This window comes from Ambystoma mexicanum, chromosome 2q (assembly GCF_040938575.1).
Source record: "Ambystoma mexicanum isolate Mex_15411 chromosome 2q, UKY_AmexF1_1, whole genome shotgun sequence".
Taxonomy (NCBI): domain Eukaryota; kingdom Metazoa; phylum Chordata; class Amphibia; order Caudata; family Ambystomatidae; genus Ambystoma; species Ambystoma mexicanum.
The window spans coordinates 114,199,378-114,223,949 of NC_090924.1; positions in this window are offsets into that span (position 1 = coordinate 114,199,378).

Genomic DNA, 24,572 nt, shown 5'->3' on the forward strand with positions numbered 1-24,572 from the left:
TCTCATCACCACATACTGGACACAGGGTAGTTACCACATCTGACCATGGCACGACTCCCATGAGTTGGAAGGAAGCTATCTCCAAATACCAATTCCGCGTCAGCAAGGGCAAGATGGCCTCCGGGGGCCTTTCCACCCCGGCCCCCGATCTGGATGCTATCCAAAACAATATCTAGATGATCCTAGAGGAAATCCGGGGGATAAGAACAGATATGGGAGCCAAGTTGGCAGACCTCACAACGAAAGTAACCACCCTAGAAGATCGCATGGAGGGAGTCGAAAACAACCAACTCTCCACAGCACTCCTGGAAACTCAAATGGAGGCAAGGTTCATGGAGGTGCAACGTCGCGAGGAGGAATTAGGATTCAAGATCGACGACATGGAAAACTGGGGGAGGAGAAATAACTTACGCATCTTTGGCCTGGCGGAATCTGACAGTGAGAGCCCGCTTGGCCTAGAAGGCAAGGTGCACAACATCATACGGATTGTTTTGGGGACAGATGCTGGTGAGGAGATCAAATTGGACATAGTTCACCGTGCTGGAGTGGGAGGCAAGGGCCCTCGCTCGGTGTTGGCACAACTACACTACTATAGGGACAAGGCTAAGATCCTGGAAAAGGCCAAGAGCCTTGGGAGCAGACAATATAGGGACTCTAAGGTGGCCCTCTTTCAGGACCTCTCAGCCCTCACCCTGTTGATGACAAAAAGTGTTGCAATCTCACCAGATGGCTCCAGGAGAAGGGGGTCAGGTATCGCTGGTGTCACCCCTTCTACCTGGCTTTCGAATGGAGGTGGGAGAAGCATCATCTTGTGTCTGAGGAAGACATACAGAGGGACACGGAGGACCTGCTGAGCGAACGGGCCGTCTCTTCAGGAGGCCGTGAAGGAGACGCTCAGGACCCCGTCCGCGGCCCTAGTGGCCCAGACACGTTCAGAGGTAAAGCAAAGGTGAAAGGGGCCTGCAAGTTTAAAAAAAAACAGACACCCCTCATCGGCCTCCGAGGGACTCTTAAAGTGACTCTGAAATTATTTTCTAAGTATTGGGCATTGTTGCTTTTGGTTTTGTGGCCCCACGCAATGGCATCGAAGATGCTGAGGGATGAGGCCCCTAGGCACTATGGGCAAACGCCATGTTGGTGCCATGTTTGTTCCTAAGGTTGAGGAGCCAGTTGTCGATTCTTAACGGTTGTCAAGGTGTTGATGGGCTCACGGCCCGGATGGAATTTTAATAATGCGGGCAGAGGGAGTGGGGGAGAATTGAGGGATCTCAATTTGGGCTCCACTGACAAACATAGAGTGGGAATGGTCCCGACATGAAGATTGAGATGGGAACCCCTGTAATTGAACAACCCGGGGCTGGGGTAGAGTCCCTGGTGGTTCGTTGACTAGCCCCAACAAGTGTTGGGGGATGAAGACGAACGCCTTGAAAAGAGGGAACAGAGGGAGGGAACAAGGGATGGGGAGGGGGTGGGAAAGGGTGAGAGGGTGGGGCGAAGGGGACACATCGGTTGGGGTTGAGGGGAATGGGAACAGCCAGATCGAGCCATGGCCCTATGCTTCACAATGGGCTCTGTATCGGAAACACAACTGATTGTACCTTGAAATGTTTTCCGTGAGCTCGCCAGACGGACTAGATACATGTGCTCCATCTATGGCAGGGGGTGGGGGTGGGGGGCGGTTTGGGAGAGGGTTATTGTTATAATTGTGTCAAGGAGAACAATGTTGATATATAATGCATGATGTTTCACAAAAAAAAGAAAAGGGTGGGGCCAGACCACAGTATATTCCTTGGCCCCAAATGGATAAGGATAATCTAAGGTGTCAACTCCTGAGTCTGATTTTGGGTGCCGGAAAATGGATTTATGCATTAGAGAAAATGACAGGAGGAAATATGCTAGCCATAGGGGACATTAAGGGTCTTCTAGCAGCTATACTTGGGGAGAGAACTGATTACATTTGGTCAAGAGCAGGATACGCAGGTGTCCCTGCACAGAACACAGCGCATGACACAGCGCCATTTAATAATTGTAGAGCGGCAGTCTGGAAAGCGCTTTGAGTACAATATCCTGATATGTCGGATATGGGAGCTATAATGGCACGAAAGATGCAGGAAGGGGAAGATCCGCTTATTTATTTATTTTTTATTTTCTAAACAATTTTTATTAACTTTTACAACAAAAAACAAACCCAACAGTCCATATCATGTAACTTCAAGCATCATATATAGTATCAAGAAATGTCCACTAGCTCCCCGTTACCCTCTCCTTAACTCGAGTCTACTCTACTTTGCCCTCCGCCGTTGTTTCCTCTAGGTGTAACCTCCCCTTCTGTATTCCCGGAGGAATCATTTTCATTTAGGCAGGCCTGGGTGGACCTGGACAATGTGGCCACTAAGTGCCTCCAGGACATTAGAGTTTCCGCCCCCCCCCCTTATTGGCCGCTTCGTTCCACACTGTTGTTTCTGCCTCTGCCCATTTCTGGAGGTTGTGCCACCAGACCTCTACCTTTGGCCTATTGTTTACTTTCCAGCCCATGGCAATTCTACGCTTGGCCAGTATATAGGCCAAATCCTTGAGTTTACTTATGTGTTTCAGTTTGCGTGGTCTAGAAAAAACCCCTACCATGCACGCCCACACAGATTCCACTTCTAGGGTGATCCCCTTTTCGGTTAAGCAGTGGGCTACTTCTCCCCAGAATCTTCCAATTTTCGGACATGCCCAGAACATATGTATCATCCCTGTGTTCACTGTATTTCTGCGCTCTTGAATCGAGCGATCCTCTGGGGGGTCATGTACGCTCTGTGCGTAACATATAGCTGGATCTGTTGGAGCCTCGCGTTCCTAGACACTTTTTTATGGTATCTCTGGACCCTCTCCCACAACCCATCATTCATGGGTTCCCCGGCTTCTCGCTTCCCAGTCTCGTCTCAGTTGGGTCACTTCCTTTCCCACCCTGGACATCAGCAATTCATAGATTCGAGAGACCTTGTGCCCCCCCTCTGAGATATCATAAATTGTTTCTGTGGCTGTGTCAGGTTGGTCTTCCAGCACTATTTCGGTCCATGTCTCTTTCACCCGCCGTAACAATCTGGCGTAGGTGTAGACCTGTTTCTTCTACCAGTGCATTGAAGTCCATTACCTTCCCATCTTGCCATACATCTCCCAGCGTTGCAATGCCCACTGGTTCCCAATGCATACGAATCATCTTCCTCAGTTGCTAGTCCCCTCCAGTCAATGCCACTAGCGGCACCTGCAGAGAACACAGGGTCAGGTTCTCCATGGCCTGTCAAGCTTTACGCCACATCTTCCACCCCAGTTCTAACATCCTCATGCCCCCTTTTAGCTCTGGTTTTGGCAGCCATATCCATTCTTTCAAAAAGAACGCAGAACATTCAGACCTCAACAATCTGGACTCCGAGGTTGAGTCTTCCGTTAACCACTTAGCCACATATTGTGATTGGCTGGCCAGATAATGAAGATTGCCCATGCTAACTGCACTGGTCAGTCTTGATTCTATTGAAGACAAGGAGGCGAGCATTATGCTTAGCTCTTTAATTTGCCACCAACATAGCAATTCAACTTTTAATAAACCTTTACAAAATAAATGTTTCTTTGCTTCCATGAAAAAAATAAATCTTTAGTTTTAAAGTTTAGAGCCTTTGTAGAGGCTCTTCCCTGGTCTCCTACAAGTCCCATGAGCCTCCTGGGACTCAGTAGTCCTTCCTCCACCAATCCGGAGTCTGACACCCCTATAAGGACTCCCCACACTAGGTCCTTTCCTCTTTCTTTGCTTGCCGCAACAACTGAGTCTGTATAACTGTCCAACATCAACTTTCTCCTTGAGACAACTGAGGCCGTAGCTTGCTATCCATAGGGTCCAACGGGACAACTGATTTCGCCTTTACTTAGATCCCGGCATCTTCATGCGGGCTTCTGTTCGTCTCCTACGATAAACAGAGAAATAACAATGAGGGAGGGAATGCGATGTACTGATAAACAGCTCTGGTACCAAATACTTTCAATAGTATAATAACTTTATCACATTCATCTGGGTGGGATATAATGCTCGCCTCCTTGTCTTTAATAGAATCAAGACTGACCAGTGCAGTTAGCATGGGCAAGCTTCATTCTATGACAAGACAGAGGCGAGCATTATGCTTGTTCAAAGCTCTGAACCAACCTACTAGCCATCTCTGAAACTGGCTTAAAATAGAAAGTCTTAAAGGTGGATTCTGAAGACCAATCTGCTGCTTTCATGATGTCTTGCAAGGACACACCTACGGAGAAGGCCCTAAAAGCCATGGCGCCTCTAACAGAATGTGCTCCAAATATCGTTAAATCTATGGTAGCCCACTGCATAACTTCCCTCACCCGTCTAGCAATTGTCGCAGTAGCCACTGCATGGTGAGGTTTCCTGTGCGCTATTAGTAATTGGGTAACGCTTTGTGGCCTAATCAGCATAGTCGCGGTCTCATAGTCTTTAATGCATTTCGCTACGCATAGTTTTGCGTTTTCGGGAAAATAAGGGTAGGAGATCACCCTGGAATCTGATTTAGTCCTTTGCACTATGGTAAAGGCTATACCCTCCAGATAAAAGATCTTTCTATCTATCTCCAAGGCTTTCACGTCTGAAACTCTCCTGCATATTGTTAGGCAGAGTAACATCGCTAACTTCCCAGAAAGCTGGGATCTGGACAGTTGGCTGTTTTCTGGCCAGCTAGAGAACAATCTGAGAACGTCACGGACGTCCCATAGAGAAGAATACTTGGGCTCTGGCGGCCTCTTCATCTTGATTCCTCTCAAAAGCCTGTGGACTGCCGGGTGTTCACCTACTGGTGCTCCTTCTACTTTTGCATGTCCTGCCGATAGCGCTGACCTATAGACTCCCATAGGACCGTTCCTGTACGCGCACCCTTCGAGAAATTTGCCTGCTAAGAAATGTAGGACGTGTACTATAGGTGCAGAAACTGGATCCAACTGTAAGGTTGAGCACCATCTAGCCCAGGCATCCCATGCCGAACTATAGCTTCTAAAGGTGGAAGGCGCCCAGGAATCTCTGATACAGTCCGCAGCGATCTGCGAAATTCCTGGCAGTTCCCATCTCTCCCTGAAATTCGGCAGGCTATGAACTGCAGGGAGCCCGCCTCTATCAGAGGATGTCTCTGGCCGTATGGGCTGAGGAGGAGATCTGGCCGATGAGGAATCTTCCTTGGGAAATCCGAGGAAAGTTCCATCGCTACTGGAAACCAGGGCTGAGATTTCCAAAGGGGGACCACTAGAACTAGCTCTGCATGGTCTCTGCGAACCTTCGCTAGAAGTCTTGTGATCATTATGAAGGGTGGAAACGCGTAGTGCACTACTCCCGCCCATGACTGGAGGAATGCATCTGTCCCTGCTCTTCCCGGGTCCATCCTCCAGCTGAAGTACTTGGCTGTCTGAGCATTCAGTCTGGATGTGAACAGATCTGTGTGTAATGGACCCCATAATTGATCTAATTTGAGGAAGACTTGGGGAAGCAGTTTCCAGTCGCTGGAATCTGTCAGGTACCTGGAGTTCCAGTCTGCCGCTTCGTTTTGGGCTCCTGGAAGATACTCCGCCGCTACTGCTGTCCGGTGTTGAAGGCAGTAGTGCCAGAAGTCTTTCGCTAGTTCCGCTAGCATTCTCGATCTGGTACCTCCTAGCTTGTTTATGTATCGTACTGCGGAGATGTTGTCCATCTTCAGCAGCACTGAGCATTTGACCCTGTCTTTGGTGAAAGTTTGGACTGCAAAGGAGCCTGCTAGAAGCTCGAGACAATTTATGGTGAGTTGTAATTTGTTCTCTGACCATTTCCCTCCTGTTTCTAATTGACCACACCTTGCTCCCCATCTGGCTCTGCTCGCGTCGGATTCTATAGTAATATCTGGAACATCGCCGAAGATGGCTCGACCGTTCCAGGCTTCCATGTTTTGCAGCCACCAGTGAAGCTCTGAAATTGCCTCGCTGTCTAAGGTAACTAGCTGATGGTATCCTAAACCTCCTTGCAGGTGTCTGATCTTGAGTCTCTGGAGGGCTCTGTAATGTAGGGGCCCTGGGAAAATCGCTTGGATAGAAGCTGCTAGACGTCACACTATTCTGGCTAGGTACCGTAACGAGATGGTCTTCTTCGCTAGGACTGACTTGATCTCCTTCTTATTGCTTTTACTTTCTGGTTCGGAAGTTCCAGAGTTGCTTTTACTGTATCTATGGTGAAACCTAGGAATTCCACTCTTTAAAGTGGCTGCAATTGAGACTTGTTGAGGTTCACTAAAAACCCCAGGGAAGATAGTAAGGTGCAAACCCAACGAATATCGGTGATCAGGGCGTCCTTACTCTGGTTCAGGATCAGGATATCGTCTAGATAAATTATGATCCGAATCCCTCTTTCTCTTATGGCCACTACTACCGGCTTCATCAGTTTGGTGAAGGCCCATGGGGCTGAAGCGAGGCCGAAGGGAAGGCATTTGAAACGCCACACCTCTTTGTTCCAGCAGAAACAAAGGTATCGGCGGTGGTCTTCTGCTATGGGCACTGTGAGGTATGCGTCTTTCAGATCCAGACGTGCTAGCCAATCTCTCACGCGCAGAAGGTCTCTGAGAAGATGGATTCGCTCCATCTTGAAGTGATTGTATTTTAACCACTCGTTTTAGGCTCTTTAGGTTGATAACTGGGTGCACTTTTTCTTTTCTGTGCACGAGGAACATGTTGCTTATAAACCCCGGGGAGGACTGCGACTCGCGCTCTATCTCATTTTTCTGGCAAAGCTATACTAGCTCGTTCTGAAGAAGCGCTGTTTCCTGCGCTGCTAGGTGAATAGCTTGCAGCTCTTGGGCTTGAAAGGGGTCGCCTAGAAACTCTATGCGCAAACCTGCTACGGCCTGTACAACCCAAGCATCGCTGGACAATGCGCGCCAAACGTTCAGAAATATTAGGGTCCTGCACCCCACTTGCACATTTGGTGTACTCACCGCCAGTGGCGCCTGCCTGCCTAAAGGCTTCTCTTTGTCTGCAACCTCTTGGGAACCTCGGCCGGGAGGGGAAGAAGGAATCTTGCTGTCTTCCCTCCCAATATTGTGCTCTGTTTCCTTGGGGTCTGCGATGATAGGAATATCGACCGGACGCCCGACCCCTCTGGCGTCCGGTCCCAGCAAAAACTCGCCCGGGAAAGATTCTTTTGATGGAGTTCTGGGCCTTTTCGAGGGCTGAATATGTTCCTACAAATTGGGACATTTCTTTCACGAATGCCTCGCCAAGAAGGAGGCCTTTCGCTCCTTGGCCCGCTTTCAGGAGCACCCCTCTTCTCCTCTCTGACGAGAGGACGAAGTTGGCATTCCCCAGGAAACACATTGCTCTCTGTGCCCAGTTTGCTAGGACTAGAGGATCAATGGGGGATCCCGTGTCTTTGGCTTGCTCCACCAGGTCCATAATTTTTGCCAATGGGCCTGCTAAATCAAGGACTTTATCCTGGCACTCCCGCCAGGCTCTGTCTACGCCTTTCCTGATATCTTTGGCAGACTTTGTCACAAAAGTAACCATCTTTGGGTCTAAATCTGGGGTTTCCGATAACTTGTCTGGGAGATCTGGGTGGGGGCATTCCGATCTCATGCGAGTCCTTACTTCTCTGTCGAGCGGTTTGTGTATATGCTGCGCCATGTAAAGCGCTACCTTTGGGGAAGGAATCCACTCCTTAGATTTCGGATGCCTAATAGTATCCGGGTCGAACATATCGTTCGTGTCTTCCTCTTGATCAAGGATCACTTCCTCTGCTGCTGTGTGCCCTGAGGGTTCATCATCCTCTTCTGCTTCGTCATCGGGCGAGTAGCCCTGGTCTATGTCCCCGAGAATATTCACCCCTGGGGTAGGTGGTCTGGGTTGGCAATGTGTTGGTTTTGCCAGGAAGGTCTTCTTCAATCTTGCGACGGGATCGTCTGCCTTGTGGGGGTCTTGGTCTACCCTCCTTTCCTTGCTCTGGGGGGTCAAAGAGTCAGAGCTCTTCCGAGCCTTACACCCCTGTTCAACCCCTCTATGGGGGTGTCCAGTCGACGTGCCTTCTCCAGGGCTAAACGCCCTCTTTTTATTAGGAGATTTCTGACCTTTTTGTAAAATCCATGCCTCCAGCATGTCTAATCTCTGGGCAATCGGTTGTACACCCTCCGAAACTGCTATAGATAGGGATTCCCCTAGTTCTTTTTTAAAACTGAGTGACAGTTCTGTTTCTTGATGCGAGGGTTCTTCCTCCCACTCTTCCTCAGAATAATCAGGAGATGTGGAGTGCTCTCCTTCTTCATAATGGGCCATAACTTCTTTGAGTTAGCAAAGCTAACGTGCCTTACAGTCGAGTGAATGAGGCCCACTAGATGAGGCAATTTAATGTGAAGGCCTTCTGGAGACACGTGTGCTGCTGTAAAGAACGAATAAAATATATATTTTTTAATTTGCCTCTCAATGCAGACGCGCTCCGTATCGGGAATCCAGTCTAATTCCCCCCTTTTTTTTTTTTTTTTATTTTTTTTTTTTTGGTAGTAGAAAAGCAGATAGGGCACAGATAACACGCAGCACTCCCTTCGCCTACGCGATGAAAGGAGAATGCCGGAAGGGCTTGGGGAGCGATGGGAAGGCTCACAACTTCTCGCTCCTTCAGGGTCCTAACGCACGCCTGCCGTGCGATGACTTGAGGAGCGGGCCGGATGCCTAACGCGGGCGAGAGCGCCTTCGGCTCCGGCTCTGCCTCCTCAGCTCTCGAACTAACGGGAAAGCGGATGACAAACGCGGGTCAGCTGAACCGCTTAAGAATGAATTGAAGCGGACCCGGAGCGCCGCCTGACGAGAATGCTTACCAAGCAATAATGCTGAAGTTTACTTAAGTATAAATATCTACATTTTTTTTTCTTTTTAAATAAATATGCGCTGCGCTCACGCTATATATAGATAACCTTCTTATTCATGAAAGGAAATTACGCTAAGAATATGTTCATACTGAGAGAAAATAAATCACTTATCTCCGAATGCTGGCAGCAAAAAGAAAGAGGAAAGGACCTAGTATGGGGAGTCTGTATAGGGGTGTCAGACTCCGGATTGGTGGAGGAAGGACTACTGAGCACCAGGAGGCTCATGGGACTTGTAGGAGACCAGGGAAGTGCCTCTACAAAGGCTCTAAACTTTAAAACTAAATATTTATTTTTTTCATGGAAGCAAAGAAACATTTATTTTGTAAAAGTTTATTAAAAGTTGAATTGCTATGTTGGTGGCAAATTAAAGAGATAAGCATAATGCTCGCCTCCGTCTTGTTATAGAATAGACTTCAAAGTTGGGCAATTTTATGCCCCCTTTATCATACATATTCTGCAGTTTCCACAGGGCTATTCTATTCCTGGTGTTGTGCCATATAAGCCCTCTGCATATACTCTGAAGTTTAACAAAGAATCGCTTGGGTATCATGTATGGTATATTCCCAAACAAATGTAACAACCTTGGCAATACTACCATCTTCAACAGTGCCACTCTCTCTACCATGGCCAGAGCAAGCTTAGCCCAGAATCCCATGCTATTCTCAATGTTTGCCACTGCCTTCTCTGTTATGTTTGTATTCAGCCTCCACCGTGTGATAGATATCTATCCCCAGGTATCAGAAGGTTCTGGTCTCCCAGGGTATTTGTAATACTGGTAAGTTTTCTCGTGGAACCCTTTTATATCTCCCCAAGGGGAACATGCACGATTTCTTAGGGTTAACTGTAATGCCAGAAAGCAACGCAAATCGCTCCATTACCTCTAACATATACTGCAGGTTTTCCTCTGGATACCTCAAGTATAACAGCATATCGTCGGCATACATTGATATTAAATGTGGCCCTCCTTTCGTACAGATTCCCACCTCCTCGTATTGTTGTCTCAGATATATATCTAAGTGTTCTAGTGCGAGGATAAATAGCATCAGGGACCAAGGGCAACCCTGTCTGGTGCCCCTACTGAGTTGCCATCTCTCCGAAATGATTGCTTCCATCTTGACTCTGGCTAGTGGCATATTGTACAGTAGTTTCACCCACTTCAGGTACCCGGGCCCTATTCCGTATTCTTTTAGGGCTGCCATCAGCCAAGGCCATTTGACGGAGTCAAAGGCCTTCACTGCGTCTAATGAGAATTACAGCTTCTTGCGAGTCCCCTCCTGTTTGCTCTATGACCCGGTGGAGTCTTCTGAGATTGTTGGATATGCTTCTGTGTGGAACATATCCGGTCTGGTCAGGATGTATACGTTTGTTAATAACCTGTCTTAGTCTGCTTGCCAACACAGCCGTGAGTACCTTGCTGTCCTGGTTCAGCATGGTATACGACCCACAGTCCGTACTAAGCTTCTTGGGTTTGAGAGGCGGAATACTAATTGCCTCTCTCAGGGATTCCGATAGTATCCCTGTTTATAACGCTTCATTCAACATATTTAGTAGCGGGGGGAGCACTTCCATTCTATACGTTTTATAGAACTCATTGGGGAGTCCGTCCATTCCCGGGCCTTACTAGTAGGTAATAGCTTAACTACTGCCTCTAGTTCTTCTAATGTGATTGGGGCCTCTAGGTTCTCTCTCTCCTCAGTACTCAGTTTTTGTAAGCCAATATCCTCTAGTGTTTCCATCATCTCGCTCCATTCACCTCCATCAACATCTTCATACAGTTGTTAATAGAACTCTAGGAACACCCTGTTCACGCCCTCTTGGGTATCAAGTATCTGTCCATGTTCCCCTTTGTTGCTCTGATCATTGGTCTGGGTGTCTCATTTTTATATAGCCATGCTAGCAACCTCCCCATCTTTTCCCCGCCAGCATGCTGCCTCTCCACGTATTTCTTGTAATTTAAGTTGCATAATATCTCCCAGTGCCCTTGCTGCAATTGGCTTATGGTTTCAGTATCCTCCCGGGAGTTATCTCCTCTCCGCATAATTGCCTCTAATTTCATGCAACCCTTTAGACTTGGATATAGCTGCTCCCCTCACCACCACCTTAAATGCCTCCCACAGAGTGCCAGCTGATTCTACGCTTCCAGTGTTCTTTTCAGAGTATTCTACAATTTCCTTCCTCAGGTCCTCCCTGAACACTGTGTCTTCCAATGCTTCGGCTCTAAGCCGCCACGTTGGGATCCTAGCTCTAGGAGGCGAGTATTGCCATGTTAAAATCAGTGACGAGTGGTCTGAGAGGACCCTTGCTTTGTATTCCGACTGCACTAGCTCCCCCGACAGCTCTGGGGTAGCAAACATGTAGTCTATTCGTGTGTATAAGTTTTGTGGGGCCGAGTAGTGAGAATACTGTCTTTCATGTGGATGGTGAAGCCTCCATATATCTTCCAGATGAAAGTCTCCCAACAGGGTCTTGCAGGGTTTTGGCTGCAGGGGTAGGTTTGTGTAACTTCCTGTCTAATCTGTCCACCCTGGGGTCTAGCGTATAATTAAAGTCCCCTTCCCATATCACCGCCCCCGGGGTACGGGCTAACTTTACTATATAAGGTCTTGAAATAGGCCACAGTATCTTGCTTTGGGGCATATGTATTAATGACACACAGCTCTCTATTTTCTATCAATCCCCGTATTTCCACCATCCTCCCATCTGATTCCACCGTGGACTGTAATAACTGAAAGGGGACATGTGGTTCTATCCATGTAATCACCCCTCAGGTGTATGCAAAATACGTTTCCCTATGAAGGTCCCTTTCCACTTCTTCCTTATCACATCCTGTTTTTCTTTTGTGAGGTCAGTTTCTTGCAATACGGCAATGTCTATCCTCTGCCTCCTTAGGTACGTCATGATCTTATTACTCTTCAAATAACTATTGAGCCCCCTGATATTCCAGGTTGCTATCTTAAGGTCTCCCATCTCTCATCCATACCCAGTCCCGCCTCTGTCCTCCCTTGTCATCCGCGCCATGCGCAGTAGCGCGTGGGTGTAAGCTCATCCCCCAAACAACCCCTTAAACTCCCTCTCCCCCTCCCCTCCCCCCTCCAACCCAACCCCCACTGTTGTCCATCCCCCACCCTCCCTCTAACTCCCCAAACTTGTTGCCCAGCTCCATCCCTGAATCTCAGGCTCCCCGCATCTAGCCCTTTTCTCGGTATATTCGATACTCTATTCTCAGCAGGGGGATACCGCCCTAACAGTATCCCAACTAAACTACCTGGGGGGTTGGTAGCGAGTCTCCTGGTATAATGCCTTCTGCTACGCGTTGACTACATGCCTAATTCAGAACCGTATAAGCTGGCCTATTGGTGTACTATGCAATCTACTATAATTCAGTCCCAGTGTTACTGTATGTGCCGTACGTATCTCACAAAATGCTTCTTATGCATCAATTTGGCACGTGCATGTTTCCAGTTCATTCCACAGTCTCCCTCTCCTTCTGATCATCCTCTCTCATCGGGCAGTTCCTGGAGTCCAGGCATGCGGTCACATCCTCCGGTGATTCCAAAAATAAAGCTTTATTCTTCAGGAGCACTTTCATTTTCGCCGGATACAGCACCATGTATCTGTAGTCTGCTTCACGCATTCTCCTTTTCACTGCAACATAGTTCAGGCGTTGTCTCTGCACCATAAGTGTGTAGTCTGGGTACGCAGTGATGGTTGCTGACGCTTTGCTTATTGTTACGCCTTTGCAGAAGTGTTCCAGGACCTTCTCCCTGTCTTTATAGTTTAATATCTTAGCAATGATGGGCTGCACCGGGGCTCCCGGTGGTGGCCTCCTCGACTGGGCCCTGTGCGCGCTCTCCACTGCGAACCCTTGGCTCAGTACTCGACCCGATATCTCCTACAGCAACATGTTTTCAACATAGTTCGTCGGGTCAGCTCCCTTCTCTCCCTCTGGAAGCCCTATTATTCGCACGTTGTTTCTTCAGGCCCGTCCCTCCTCCTCTTCTGCTCTGTTCTCCAGGTTGCGCATCTGTTGTTGCAACACGTGAATTTCCTTTGCGTTAGTCGTGCACGTGCTCGTGTTGCCTTTCACCTCTTTTTCCAGTGTTCCTGTGCGCTCTGCTAGTGACCTTACATCTTGTCGCAGTAAGTTTACATCTATGCTCACTGCGTCAGTTTTGTATTCCAGCGTAGTCCTAAGGTCCGATATTGCTGTGCTCATCTTACTTTCCCATGATATCTTTAGTTCAGCAATAGCGTCCAGTATCTGTTGGTTGTGGAGTTCCAACTTCTCAGATTCGCGAGTGCCTTGTCCTTTCCCACTGATCGCCTCAGTCACTTGTGGTGATTTGGCAAAATCCTCTATGGTAGGTTGTTTCCCCTTGACTCTGGGCAATTTGGATGCCATTTCCACTTATACCGGGGGTCTCAGGTCAGTTTCCTCCCTAAAACTGTTGGGCGCTCCTTCCTAGTTCAGGGGACATCCGCCCCAGCCTGTTTGTGTTGGTGCGCTTGTGGTCCACTCTGCCACAGGACTCGCTCACCTCTAGGGGGACCACTGCAGTCCCATATGTCTGCCTGGCCCAATTAGTTGCTTCAGGGCGAGTATTCCGTTATGACTTGCACCCCAATAGTAGTGTTTAGTGCTTCTTCTGCGCAGAAATTTGGGTCCTTATCAGCATGATGAATTAACCAAGTGTCTTTTGCTCATGTCTTCCACTATTATTAGAGCACCGCTGTTATCATGCCTCTATCAGGCTCAGACCCCTTCACAATAGTGCCAATAACACTGCCTGAATCCTCTCCCTTGCTGGGCTTTTTATTGATTTTAGTGTCACTCGGACTTGTCAGCCAATGTTGCCTCTCTCTGGGGCACCGCTACGTTCCATCCGAGTCCTGTACTGCACTCAAGTGCCTGTGACAATGTATCCAGTAAGAGTTCCGTCAATTTTGTTTCTCTGTATAGTTTCTGACAATGCCCATTGCATCTATGGAGCACTGCTGCTCCTTTGGGCCTCACACACCAGCTTATGAGTTACCGTTCGGCTCTGAGGCACACTGCTGATGTGTCTGCCTCTTGTGATGTGTCTATACTTTATTGCAGCGTGCCTCTATGTGCGGGTGCTACCGTCATAGGCCTCTTACCACTGTGCGTCTCTCTCTGATGCGCTCACCCGATCCTGTGTCTACAGTGAGGGGCCGCCCTGCCCGTGACTCTTCCCAGCTGGGTCCATGATTTATTCGGGTCTTTCTCTGCTGCCTTCCAACATGCTGTCCTTCTCCTGGGGGTGCCACCACTTTGGTCCACGGCCTCCGTCCGCTGCTCCATGCACAGTGAGACAGTTGTCAGGGCCGCGCTGTCATTCGCCATCCTGTTTGGCGTTTGTATCCGCGTTGGCGGTTACGCGCTGGAAGGGCGTGCGGAGGTTCCACTACGTGATTTCTCTGTTACTCACCCTACGGTCTAGTGGTTTTCCAACATGGCGTCGCTGGTAGTATTTCTTTCCTCCTCTCCCAGCGATCGCGGCGTTGCAACCCCCTTCACTGCGCTAGCTCGCTGCTTTGGGTTTACACGCTAGTTTTCCAGCCTTGACCTCCTCGGTCACTTTCTGTACTTTCGGTCCGCCCTCTCCGGACTATCTCTCTCTCCCTTCCTTCCCTCAGCTCTACGGTGCGCTGTTCTCCACTCCCGCCTCCTCTGCCTTACCTTTCGGCTGCGCTGTCATTCAGCCGCCCTGGTTCCTGTTGCTCCGGAGTTGTTTTCTCTGCTGGTACCCTTTCCGGTGGCTATCTTTCTCTCCGGAACCTTCTTTGCTTCGGATGTCCGGCTTTGCCTGCTCCCATCAGCTAACTGCCTCAAGAACTACAACTGCTTGTTCCAGATCCTCTCAAACCGCTGCACTCCTCGGAGGGTTTTTTCTGCCAGAACAGGCTTTTTCCCTTCGTACTGTCTCGCCTCGGGAAGGGGGTCCCAGGTTTGCTATACTTTAGCACTCACTTTGGCTTCCTCTCGAGACAGATACTTTCAACACAAAAAGGAGAAGGACTATCTCTCTCACAGGCAACTTCAACCGGAGGACTTTGAATCAGGTGAGGAGAGTGGGGAGGAACGGGAGTTAGCGGAATCGGCCAAATCGGACACATGCTCGTTATGTGCGCCCGAAGAGCAGTTCTCTGTCGCGCGGACCCAGGCTGAAGCCTTTCGCATTCCACAGTGTATCAGGCAGTCCCTTTGAAGTCCGGGTCCGCCATTTTTTTCCTTTGTTTGTTCTCTTCCGCAACTCGCAAAGTTCTGCAACTCCTGATCCTTCGTCACAATGCACATGAGAGTTTCAATTTACATGCAGCACACCTTCCGACGTCCTAGCCTCCAGTTCCAGGGATCCCAAGCTTCATTCAGCATATATTAATGAGGATCAGTCTCGGATCGGCAGGAGCTTCCCAGGGAAAACGTCCTACTCCATGGCTAGTTAGCTACGCCCCCCCTGAAGATCCGCTTATTTATATTCAGAATTTCCAAGAGCAATGGAGCTTGGAAACACACGAACCATGGGGAAAATCTATACCTGTATTCTATCATATATTATGTCAAGGGTTACCAGAAAAGGTACAGAGACAGCTCAAGATGCTGGTGGGTATGGAGGCAAAACCATGGCCAGAAATACAGCTGACCATTGCAGACCATTGCCGATTGTTGAAAGAGAAAAACCAAAAGAGAGACGATGCTAGAAAGATTGAAGAGGCTAGGTTAGTACAGAAGAAGCTATCAAAGTATGCTATAGAAGGGGCAATGCTAACTAGTGGATAAGGGTCAGGAGCACAGCAAGCAGCAGGTATGCCGCAGGTGAATAACCAAAGGCAGTTCGATCAAGGAGGGAAAGGATTTGCATTGTGAGGTAGGGGTAACTTCCGCGGAAGAGGAGGCTTCCGTAATAATCAGGAATAACCAGAATGGGTTTCAGACTATGCAGAATGATAATCAAGGCATGCAGGAAGGGCAAATTCCAAAGACTTCCTCTTGTATGTTGGACATGTGGAATGACAGGGCACATAGCACGAACATGTGGGAGCCAAGGGTATGTGCATAATGGGCAGTTCTCAAGATGGGGGACCGCTTATCTGCCTGCATATAGCTCACAAAATAGGGATGGGTTTGCTCAAGATCAAACAGTATATCAGACTCAAGCACCGCGAATGCAACATGCTTTCCAACCACAGAAAGCACCCTTTAATCCACCACAGTGACAATCACAACATGCACCCATGCAGATACAGCAGAGCACAAACACAGGACAGTTATCAACTCCTAGAGTAGGGGGTGTCACTGTCGAGGGTGGGAATCCTTTCACAGGCACAGGGATAAGTATGTACCCACAATAGGACAGCTGACTATCAAATCCTTTTTGGTAGATACTGGAGCGACTCGCTCATGTATACGAGAGGGAACATTTCTAATGTCGGGAAATGCCATGAATGCTCAGGGCTTCTCAGGAGCTACAAGTACTCTACTTTTACTGAGAAATTGCCAGTCTCTATAGGAGAATGTGATATGTCTGTTCCATTGTTGTATTCAAAACAGACACGAGTTAATAGACTGGGCTGAGATTTAATGACAAAACTAAATATGATGATTTCTTTCACTGATGAAGGTATAGTGTGTTCTACACCAGGAATACATTATTTGAATGTAAATGAATTCATAATGGCATTTACAGGGCAAATAGGCATACGAGGAGTACCGTTGGAACCAGAAGTGTTTAATCATGTGGTACGCATTCTGTTAACATGGTTGCTTGGTTTAGTGAGTAAGACTATGAGAATACCTGATGAATTTCTCTTTAGGCCAGAGATTCCCATGGACGAAGAGGGGGGACACATTTTTCCCTTAGAGTTACAAGCAGCTGTAGTGTGAGGGGAACTGGCCATGCTCATAGGATTCAATGATAACGGTAGATTATGGAGTACAGTGATCGCTATTGGGGAAGGTTACAGACTGACTGACGTCACTGTTGAGGATATATTTAAAGATGACCCATCAGATGACGAGGTAGTGTTCGAGATGAGCATTACATATTGGGTTAGGGCAGAAAGATGCAAGGTTCCACAGAGAATGATGATAGTGCAGCATCGTCCCACATTTTTGATGAAGACATGGCGAAAATGCCAGTTTCTTTATGGACTACATGCCCTTATGATGTAGGCATATTAAAGGGGGTTGGAGAAGTTAAAATTAAACTGAAGCCAGGAGCAATTATACCTTGAGCACAACAGTATCCCATGTCTCGAGAAGCAGACAAAGGTATTTTTAAGACGATATCCGCCAGGATGGATCAGGGAATTCCAGTGACGTCAGAGTCACCATGTAATACCGCAGTGTACCCTATCAAGAAATCTAAGGGGGGGGGGTCGTGGCATTTAATTCAAGACATGCACCCAATTAACCAGATTGTAGAGGCCGGGTTTCCTTTAGTTCCTAACACGGCGATGATTCTATGTAGTATTTCCCCAGAAGCAAGATATTTCACGGTGATTGACTTGAAAAATGTTTTTTTCTCAATCCTGTTACATAAAGATTCTCAGGATCTGATGTCATGTATGTTTCCTCAGACTAAGTTGAAAAGCACAAGATTGCCCCAAGGGTATTGTGAGCCACCATCGATCTTCAATAGAGTCCTGCAGATGGACTTAAGTAATATTGATTTGCCGAGTGTTGCTTTGCAATATGTGGATGATATTTTTATCTGCAGCACGTGAGTGGAAGAGAGCAGACGTGACTCTGTTCAGCTAATGATTATTCTAGTAGAGAAAGGATATAAAGTGCGCAAAGAGAAATTGCAGTACTGTCAGACAGAAGTGTTATATATAGGAGAGTAAATTTCGCATGAGGGAAATAAAGTCACACCTGAAAGGGCTGAGGCAATTTTGAAAACTACAAAACCGCATGGGTATTTGATTATAGTTCATAACATACACAAGGCCATTGTTGCAGGCCCTGAAAAAGGGTCAAGTAAATCAGGAAAATATTGTATGGACAGAGGAGATGGAGCAAGGGTTTGATGAGTTAAAAAAGGCAATTTGTACAGCTCCAATTTTAGGGATTTCCAATTATTCTGAGGAATAATTTTTCTTTTCTCACACGAATGGAACAGTTATGACAGCAGTGTTCATGCAGAGAACTATGTGGGGGTGCAAGCCTATAGCATATTACAGTGGGATTCTGGACCCAATAATGAGGGGTCACTTCCCTTGTGAGCAATTGTTGGCAGCCGCCTCGTTCGCTATCAATAAATCTGCCAGCATAGTGATGGGGAGTTCGATGACGTTATTTGTCGAGCATACATTATTTGCAGTTTTGGAGAAACCCAAAGTTACATTGACATCTCAGAGAGCTTCTTCTTATGAGGTGGTTATATCGAATCCAACAATTAAAATAGTCAGATGGAAAACGGTGAACCCTGCCACGTTTGTAGCCGAACGACTGGCAGAAGACGAGCCCACGATTGCTCAAACTATGAGGAATTCTATGATGAGATCCCAAGGGTGAAAGAAGATGCTTTGGCAGCTAGGGATATTTTTTTTATTGATGGTTTTTCAAGGATGGATCAAACTGATGGGCAAAGACATGAAGGTGACGCTGTGGTAAGGCACAAGACTAACTGGGAATTTGACGTAATGATAAGTGCAAGACTACCGCCTGCAGAATTGGTGGCACTGATTGTCGCGCTTGAGAAACACATAGACCAGGAAGTAACAGTGTGCAGTGACTCTGCCTATGTGGCGTCAACAGTACACGCAGGATTAGCACATTGGAGAAGGAGGGACTACCTTTAAGCGGACGGTTCTCCAGTGCAGCATGCCACCTTATTGGACAGACTGATTAAAGCACTAGAATTCCCAGTAGCCATCGCGATAGTTAACTGCACAGCACACACTTAAGAGGGCAGACTTTATCTCACGCGGAAATCAAAACGCAGACGAAGAGGCAAAAAGAGTTCCATATTCAATAGAGATAATGAGTTTTGATATGCCTGATGTGAATGAAAGAATGGCGGTGATGATGATGATTGTGAATGAAAGCTTTAATAATTTATCGAAGGCACAATTGATGGAAGTTCAAGGTGGAGCCCCACATGAAGAGAAAGACCTTTGGACACAGAGGGGGTACTCTTAATCCCCTTCCGAGGCACTGTGGTGACAGGACAGCACTGGTAAACCGGTGATGCTTGTAGCTTTATTAAGGGTGGCGTTAGAACAGCTACACTACCCTGAGCATGTCACTAGGGAAAGCCTTGCACCAACCATTGTGGAGGATTGCTGTGTACCAAACTTGTTAGAACACGTTGCTTTTCATGTAGTAAATTGCATCGTATATCAAAGGTTTACTGCTGGTCACATGCTGCGAACAGTCAGAGGTGTTATCCCTTGACCGAATGGTCAATTTCAGCATTTACATTTCGATTATGTTGATATGCTGCAGATTTGTAATGGTTATAGATAAATGATAGTGGTGGTGTGCCCCTTTTCTAGGTGGATCGAGGCCGGTCCATGCGCACACCCAGATGCCACTTGCGCTGCAAAGTTTTTAGTTTGAGAAGTATTTCCTAGATCGGGAATATGTGAGTTGTTGAGATCAGATAATGGCCCACATTTTGTGAACAAAGTGTTCGGCAAATTAGCTTATTGTTCAGTATAAAGCATATGTTTTCCTCTGCTTATCACCTGCAAGCAAAAAGGGGATGTGAGGGACTCAATGGTCTGCTCATGGAAAGGATAGCCACACTAAAGCTAACGTTGAAAAAGGGATAGCTGCATTACCTGCCTCTTGCATTATATGCACTAAGGAATCAACCAGGCTATGACCATCACCTCACGCCTTATGAATTAGTAACGAGCAGGTGAATGAGAATGCCTTCCACTCCTCCATCGAGGACTAGAAGTGATGCCCAGACAACAGCAGAATTGTTAGATGAGTTGCGTGCCTACTTAACATCTATGACCACAAGTATCCCTGTCATTTCAGATCAAGTCAAGAGGATGGGGTGTCGGCTCAGAACACATATGAAGACCATACAGCAACCGGATATGAAGAACTATGTGTTCCCAGACTTTTTCCGGGTGACAAGATCTTAATAAGGAACTTTACAAGAAAGTCCCATGAACTCAGATTCAATAGCCCTTTTGTGGTGGAAGATGTCACTCCATCAGCAGTAATGGTCCTAGGGGACGTGTGTGGCTGCTCCAAGGAGATGTGAAAGTCTACACTGGAAAGACCCCCACACCCACAACCCATTCAGAAGCAAGCCACGGAGAAGAAGTTCAGCATATTCAGACTAGATCGATGACAAGGAAGAAGGACGCAGAGACTGTCCAGTAGACAGATAAATAGTCAATTGGACTGTGGTTCACCCAAGACACTCTTTGTAGCTGCTAAGCAAGGAAGGGAAAAGGCTATTGTTCTTGAGACACAGGAGTCTGCTAAACATTGGACTGTAAAACATTGAGATCCAGAAGACGAAAAATGCCCAACATTGAATTTAATTTCGACAACTGGAAGGGGAGCAGTATCGGGACTCTTTTCTCACTGAGTTTCTCTTTGGGGGCACCAATGGTGGTGTCTGATGGCAACACTTATTGGCTCATTCTTGCTGTTTTCCTCTTCCTTCTTCGTGCATGTCCTGCGCTGGTTGGGAGAACTGTTGACATTCACTTGTTTCTGCAAGATCCTAAAAATTGTCCAATTGTGAGGAGACTGCTATCAGCCATTATTGAGCAAATCCTCCAGCTACCTGAGTATTGTATGGAAAATACAGATGGTTATATCTGATTAGGATGCTCACAAACTGCTTGGAATGGTCTTTTATTTCTTGCTTGAAGAGCATCCTTATCTTGTTGGTCGACAAACCATCACTTGTGTGTTCCTGAGAGATCCTACGAATTGACCTGCAATTAATTGGCTGATACATGAAATAATCAAGCATATTTGCTTGCTACCTTTACATCTCGTTGAATGTATGGATGGTGCTGACGAATGATGACATTCACAACCTACAGGCTTTGATCTTTTACTATTTGCGTGAAACTCATCCTCATCTTGCCTGGCGACAGGACAACGCTTTTGTATTCATCTGGAATCCTGTTAATCATCCTGCAATCAGCCAACTTCTTGTGGAGCTTGTGGAGAAGATTCAACAGTTGCCAGAATATTTCATGAAATTGCCTGATTAAAGTCATGTTTTCCTTCCTTAAAAATAATCACAGGCAGCATGGGAAAAATTGATAGTAATAATAATGTGGCAAACAACGAGAGAGCACCACAACGTGCAAGAAGCTATTACTGTATATAGTGGATTTATTGGTACGTAATATATACATGTATCATGTTCATTGTTATTCTTCTATATCTCATGATACGTACCGTTTATTATGTTGATCCAAAGAGAGCAGTAGTTCCTGTATGTCTTCCTATGCAGCAGGAAGGTGCAGCTATGGCAATTGTAAGACAGCCAAGACCGTATGTGATTGTCCCTACTCTAGTAGTATATGTAAAGATATCGAGTCCACTGACAAATGTTTCTATAATTCCTCTAGCAAGAAGAAACTATGCTGACATACTTCATGAGATGATTATAAGAGCACATGAGGCAAGAAAGATATCCAAGAGAAGTACAAGGGAGGATGATCATGATTTAAATGACTACCTAGATAGTACAGCATACTTGGGAAACAATATGTGCTATCATCATATGAAGGAGTTGGGCAAACGAACATCTGAGGAGGAATGCTATGTATGTGCAATCCTGCCTTATAGTATGGGGAAGTCTAAGATATTCATAGCCATTGAAATAGATGTTCAGACAGCGCATTGCCTATCTGCCTATCTCACACAGCACTCTGCCGAACAAGAGGTCAGGTCAGTTCATGGGCTGAACAGCATCTTTGGTATGGGCAACAGAATGGACAGATCCAGATGAAGATAGTTATGTTCAAGACTCAAAGACAAGAGCAAGGACATTCACCAGGAATCATGTGATAAGATATGAACAGCCTGGCGTGAAAGGAGCTGGAATCAGATGGGAAGTAAACAGAAGTCTTGAAAGCCCAGAAAAAACTGCAGAAGAAATTTGAAGATGGAAGCAAAGAGGCCAGATGCAGATTTGGGGATCAGTACTTTCTCCAGATGGATGGGAGGAAGGCGTGGTGATCTGCAGAGCCTGGGTAATAATTGGTTAAGAAAAAGAAGAACTTGTGGTTCCTGTCTATAAACAAAATCGAACAAGTGACCGAATTTAAATATCTTGGAGTCCTCATTGACTCCACGGCCAAAGACTCAGCGATGCAGCATCATCTCTTGGAAAAAATGAAAACTTTAGCCTCGCAAGCAAAAATATTGGATAACAAATATGGACGCTTTTCATTGCTGCCCCTACTCAAATTCTATAGGGGCAAAGTCATCCCAGCTATTACCTACGGAGCAGATGCTATGCCATCTTTACCCAATTTTTTATGGGCTAGATTGGAGAGTCTCTTCTGGCACTCAGTACTGAATCTACCATCGTCTACTCCGATCGCCTTGATAAGACGCAAACTCTCCCTCTCCTCTTTAGAGTCAATAGTCAAAAGAGCGTCAGTCATGTTATATCGGAAGATTAAAGATCCTTCTTCCTCAGCAATTTTTTTGATGGTTCAAGCGGAGATGAACTCAAGCGAATCCAGGTTACTGTCCAAATGGGAGCAAATGTGCCTACAACAACTTGAAATCTGCGGCAGCTCCATGGAAGAACTTTTGGGCAACCCAACAAAAACCAAATTACGAATTGAAGAAATGGATTGGATAAGTACATTGGATAAGGCATCTGAGTACAAGCTAACTAGCCACTTACCTCCAACACGCAGAAAATTTTATGTAATTCAACCCTTTCTGATAAAACATCCAAACAGAAAAACTTGGGGCACTCTACTGCGTGCGAGGTTAAATTTGCTAGCTACAAATGAAATCCTGCACACAAGGGGCCTCTCACCAAGTAATACTTGCCGCTTTTGTAACAACATCGAACAAAGCGAAACATTACGGCACCTCTTATTACTGTGTCCAGGTACAGACAAATTCAGATCACCACATATACTCCATCACCTAAAGAATGCCTACCTGAGGGAAGAAGAACTCTGGTGGGAGCGTTTAATAGGAACATTTTGGACCAGATCGTTGCACACGTACCTCTGTGCTAGAGGGAGTGGACACAAATAGATGGTTGGGGTGGGGGTGGGGAGTGTTCTCACCCTGTGCTTCGCTTTTGCTTCCACCCTCACTATTTTTGTTTCCACTTTTTTACCTGTATCCATCTTCATCTCGTTTTTACTTTTGAAATTTCACAAATTCTTCTTTATTCTTTACTCGTGTCTTTTTCGTTTCATTTCTTCGATTGAACAAATATGCTGTGAAATTTTACGCTCATCTTCTTGTAAAAATCACTTCGGTGATTACATACTCGTATAAATAAAAAAAAAAAAGATTGGTTACTGCAAGCCAACTGTCGACATTGAGGAAAATGGATGCAAACCTATATGGCCAAGACCTGCAAAACTACTGACATGGGTCAAAGACAAAGGAGGTCCTTTGCAAATAGTGCCTCTGGACAGTGCAAAGCTGTGCTTCATGAATAATGGTACACAGAAAGTTGTAGAGAATGAGAAGTGTGGTCGAATCTTTGATGTACCAGGAATGAGTATTGGGAAAGCAGTGATAATGGATCACTACTGGGTTTGTGGATCCAGAGTTTATATGAAGCTGTCCAGAGATGTCGTAAATCTCCCCCCGTCTCACCTGTGATCGGGATCTCCCTGGTTCGGCCGCAGGACTTTTCCTGTGGATGGTTCGGGTCCTGAATAGGCACGCCCAAGCCTCGTCAGGTTGCATGACGCGTTCAGAGTTCCGGGAAGTTTGTGGTTCCAGGGTATCCAGGATTAGCATAGAACGAGTAAGTAGGGGGGGAAATCCGGGAACAGGATAAAGGCAAGGAAGGAAGCAAGAGGATCAAGGAAATCAATGTAGAGAGTAAGCACACGTCGGGTCACTACCGAAGATAGTGTTGAGATGCGCGGACCCGCAGGGGCGTGACCAATTTATAGTACGTGCCACGACGTGAAAGCAAGTGCGTAGCATGGAGCTTGGTACGGCCATGTTGGGAGGAAGAAGGAGTACAAACCCTTCGTGACAAGGACCATGAGGTCCAGAAGGGGCAACTTCGCCGGGTCATGACAAGAGACTGGGGAGGACTGTGTTCTAGCATTGGTGATTCCTAAGAGTGACCTGAATATTGGTGAATTTCCAAAAGCAGATGCACATCTGGGGAAGAAGATATCTGCTGAGTTAGTGAATTCGAATGAAGAGAGAGAATTATTTCACAGCTAATTCAATAGAAGCTTTTGATGCTATACCATATGAACACAGATTGTTCAGTCAGGCATCATCGATATTCACGACAATCTTCATGCCCAGGATCCAGACAGCAGCAAATACCAAATGGTTTCAAATACCCAGATGGGAACTTCTACAGACGATGAACACGACCATTAAGGGATTTAATGCTATCAAGGAAGAGCGGAGAGCCATACGATTGATGACTCTTCAGAAATGGTATGTCCTGGACATGATCACAGCTATGGATGGAGGCG